This window comes from Montipora capricornis, chromosome 1 (genome assembly GCF_036669925.1).
Source record: "Montipora capricornis isolate CH-2021 chromosome 1, ASM3666992v2, whole genome shotgun sequence".
Classification (NCBI taxonomy): domain Eukaryota; kingdom Metazoa; phylum Cnidaria; class Anthozoa; order Scleractinia; family Acroporidae; genus Montipora; species Montipora capricornis.
Window position 1 is genome coordinate 43,807,964 of NC_090883.1, and position 5,000 is coordinate 43,812,963.

Sequence of the window (5,000 nt, forward strand, 5' to 3'; positions counted from 1 at the left end):
TCAAGCTGAACTTTAATATATCGAAAAAGGCCTGTTGAGTCCGACTGGACATTGACAGATGGTGTTAATTTTCTAATTTTTTTTTTCTCTAATTAACAGCATTTCGTGCACTAAAGAATCGAAGTTATTCATGCACTTCTTGGGAACGGAAAAATGTCTGTTAAGGTCTTTCGGAACAATACAGTGTTCGTTAATGAAGTGTTTGCAAAGGGAAGAGGACTGTTTAGTGTGTTCAGTCGCGCGTTGGTGAAAGTGCCCGAGAGTACAGCCTACATAACTTGCATCACACAAGCCACATTTAAATTTATAAACTACACGTTGCTGGTTAACAATAGGCCTTTTTTTCTCATGCACTTTTATCTCTCGCTCGATCTTAGCACCGACAAAAACAGGTTGAATGTCTGCCGAATCCTGGTCTGGACCAGTGGGTTCTCTTTCGGGGCAGAGTTTTCCGATGGTTTATCTTAACTGCATTTGAACTTGAAAATGATGTCACGATGTCACCGAAACGTCTTTCTTTTCTATCGCTAATTTTACTTGTTTATGTTTTACGAGACATCTCTTTTACCCCCCCCCCCCCCCCCCCCCCAAAAAAAAAAAGCATAATCATTGTTTGCAATTTCTCCTGGGACATGAAGGGGGGGGGGAGGGGGGTAAAAGAGGTCTATTATGGGATGTGTGCAAGTAGAGAATTGGACATCCATGTTATAGTGAATTGACACCTGTCAAAACAAGGTATCCGCTGACCAGTATCACATGATTACAAACGCAGGCTCAAGTTTGGAGCTCATCGAGGTCAGCTGTTTTTTAAAGTTGACCGCTGACCAGGTACTGGGTGTTGATTGGATCACTGGTTCAAGCCAGGTTAACTTGTTGTAAGAGCAAATAACCCGGGAGCTCCGCTTTTAGGCTTCGCTAAATCTATCATGTATTAATAATAATAATAGGAACCTTAAGCAACGACGACGACGACGACGGCTACGAGAATGTTGTCTGAAAATATTATCTCCCGTTACTGTAATAATCTTCGAATACTCCAAGTCGATCGGCTTGGAAAGTGTGTGCCCACATTCCAAGAGAACATTTATCGTTAGGTGCTCACGTCTTCTGCATAACTTCAAACTTGGTCATTTCACGTCGTTGTCAGGGCGAGGACGGCAGAGAAATGTACACAAATATAAAACGCACGTGCGGGCAGTGCAGAGCTTTTGTTTTTGCTCATTAGACCTATTATTTTGTGGCGTCGTCGTCTTCATCCTTGCTTAAGCTCCCCAGTAAGAAGAAGAAGAAGAAGAAGAAGAATGAAAATGGTGATCACTGGTATCTATCAAATTATCATACCTCTATCCATATGCAGTTTTTGGTTAGTAGAACATTTCACATGAGTTTTCACGAACATTAGGAAGTGCGCAAAAATGGTCGTGAAGAATATTTTTCCATACATAACTGCCAAGATGTCTTGGCTAACACCAACCTCAATAGGAGGCAGTGTGGCCCAGTGGTTAGGGCGCTTCCCTTTAGATCCGGAGATCCCGGGTTCAAGACCAGCTCTCACCGTTGGGTGAATTTGATCCTGGTAGTCCCTGGTTCAACCTCCCAGCTGCACTTGTAAATAGCCAACTGGTTTGCCTCCGGCCAGTTGGGATTCTTAATAGTTGTTGTTCTTCTGTTCCGTCGTTTCATTGTGTTTCATTGGCCCTGAAAAGCCCCCACGGGGAGCGGTCAATTAAGTATGTATTGTATGTATTGTATTGTAAGATCTCCAATACGAATGAACAACATAGAATTCCAAGTCTTTGAATTTGACGTCGATTTTACTACTTAATTGAGCGAAAACTGAGATAGGTAACAAAAGCAGAGGTAAAATGTTTAAATTCATTACCTTAGGACGAATAAAATCGTTGAATTCCAGAGCCCCACGAGAAATTAAGTCGAATTCCCGGTGCTGTATACCCCCTCCCGAAAGATAATACACTCAAGCTTCCGGAAGTTGTTATCACACAAGCATATATAACACGTTCTCAACATACCCTTTGTTAGTCTAACTTGGCATGATTCTGATTTTCTTTCACTTAAAACAAATTTTGTCTTTTTTTAGCCCCAAGAGAACGATTCATACACCAAACACAATCATAATTAAGTGAACCGACGCTTACAACTTCCTGTATCCTACGAACGGCGATGATCGACTTCATGAACAGACAACATACTGACCGACGTACGTTGTCTTCAGCAATAACTGATCGACTTATTTTCCGCGCAATACACCTACAGTCTTCACTGGACTTATCCGGCCTACTTGTTCCATAGAACAAGCAAATGAGGTTGTTTTCCTTGGGATTGTTTTAGATGAACTTCTTACGTGGAAACCACACATTTCCCATGTTGCACTCAAAATTTCCAAGGCTGTCGGTATATTATATCATTGAAAGCAAGATTTTCCTTACTAAACTCTCATTACACACTTTGTATTATTCTCTAGTCCATACATACGTTTTTTATTGCATAGCTATGTGCGGTTCCACTTACCAAACTAACCTTAAACGATTAGTTACTCTCCAGAAACGTATTGAGAATCGTAATTAACATAGATGCATTTAACACTCATACTGAACCAAGTTTTGCTTAACTTCAATAGTTGAAGGTTGACCAAATATTTTCATTGCAAGTAGCATCTTTTATGTTTTGCTATGAAAATAGTTTACTCCATCCTATCTTTGACAATTAGTTTCCTGTTGTTCGACAAATTCACCAGTAAATTCGTATTATACTGATTATATTCCACTTGAACCTAGAACTAATTTTTAAAAATTTTCTATTCTTTCTCAAGGACCTATAGAGTTTACAATTCTTTGAATACTGAAATTCGCGCAACTCGTGTAGTTTCTGTATCTTCAAATCCAAGTTAAAACATTTTTTTGATATCCAATGTAGATAGTCGTATAAACATAACAACTTTCTTTAATTTTCCAGACATGTTTCGACGGTACATCTGTCATCTTCAGTGTACATATTTTGAAATCGCCGTTGAATTTAAAGCGCGCGCGAGCTTACAAACTTCGTTACATTGCGTTGTCAATATTGCGTATTAAATCAAAACAGAACAAAACAAAAATTTTAAATGAGTGACGCTTAGTTCCTTACAGGGAGAGAGTCTGGTTAATGTGTTTCACCTGCTGGTTGAGATCGGGTTTCTCCCATTTTATATACATGGATTCCTTAAGCTTCACTTGGTACTTAGTGGCTGCAGAGTCCAGGATCTCGAAGCAATCCAGTGTGCAGGATGCCTTACAAAACTCTGAACTCTGCAGATGTTTAAAAACGTTCGAAGATCTGTCTGAAAGTAAGTGCTCGCTCACTCGTGTGGAGAAGTGTCGGCTGGTTTCACCAACATAACAAGCATTACAACTTGCACACGAAAATTTTTAGACCACACGCGTGCGAAGCCCTACAGGGACAGCATCTTTCACATCAAACAGATTCCTGACTTTGAAAGTAGTGAAGACTAACCTTGTATCAATAGGTTTACATAACCGATTAGCAAGTTTGCGTATACTCCTCTGTGCCGTGACTGAGAAGTGCCCAACGTAAGGGATTTTAAAGAAAAACTTAAGTGTTTCCTGGGGCTCGATTCCTGAATGAGACTGTGTTTTCCCTCCCTTGACTGCTGTCTGAATATATTTAGAAATATATTTGTTGATAAGGTTCTCAGGGAAGAGATTCCTCCGCAGAATTACAGGCAATTTTTGAAGGTTAGTATGGAACCCCATTCAAGAGTTGTTTATCTTAAAAGTTCTATCAATCAAGGTTTTGATTAACCCCAATTTGTAGGTAAAGGGGCAAAAACTCAGATAACTGGTGAGCAAACGTGTGAAAGTTTTTTTCCGGTAAACGGTGGTTACACTTTTGTGCGGGTCAGTGTTATTGATTAGAACATCTAGGAAAGGTAGAACATGGTCAGCTTCCCGTTCCATTGTAAAGCGTATATTGGGGTGTTGATTGTTGACGTAATTGAAGAAAAGGGTTGCATCCCGTTCAGAGCGGAAAAGGCAAAATGTATCGTCTACGTAGCGACGATAGAATAAGACCTCTGAATCCCCGTATTGATCCAACCATATATTCTCATGGTGACCCATAAAGAGATTGGCGAGAACGGGGGCAAGGGGGGACCCCATGGCTACACCATCCACCTGGTCATAGAAGTTACCCTTGAACAGGAAGTGAGTTTCCTTGGTAGCAAACTCAAACAACCTTTTAAGCTCATGTTTACTAAGTTTCAAACCTGGGTTTCCCTCAGTTATATACTTGACGGCAAGGTTAATACAATCATCTAGAGGGAAACATGTCTGGAAAATTAAAGAAAGTTGTTATGTTTATACGACTATCTATATTGTTGCTGCTATCTAGACCTTTTATATCCAATGTAGATTAAATCCATTTTCTACTTCTAGCCCATCTCGAATCCTGATCATTCTTGCCATAGTTTTTGTTTCTCCGCAATTAAATTTACACAAGAAATCTTCTTGATATTTTTCTCTTCTCCAGTATTAATAATTACTTACTTTTTATGTAAAGCTAATCGCTCTATGTAGTTTTCTGTAAGTATAGGGGAAGCCCAAACATTACTATTATAAGCCCCTACGGTTTCCTTTTGGGCTTCCTCGTCACACTTTACATTAGTTGTATAACATTCTCTTTATTTTATTATTTAGGCATAATTTGTAATTGTAGCATTTTATTGTGTGGTAAATGAATTAACACAAATCAGAAAATATAATCTCTGCCAATGACATCTAGGTTTAACAGACAGTTGACCAATCACATCAATCACCAGAGTATTTATACCGTCTATACTGAAGTTACACAAATCACTTGAATCTGAAGATGATTGTGACGCCTGAGTCTTGCATAAAAAGACGCAAAAATTACTTAAATTATTTATTTATATGCATCAATTGCGATAGGAAAGACAAAATGAAAAACCGCCACAGAGATCTTAA

General features: G+C 39.2%; 1 protein-coding gene across 13 annotated transcripts in view; it reads right to left on the reverse strand.

Moving 5' to 3' along the window:
• Nucleotides 1–5,000, reverse strand: part of LOC138045489 (uncharacterized) — a 42,952-nt gene that overhangs the window by 4,458 nt on the left and 33,494 nt on the right. The window lies entirely within an intron of this gene.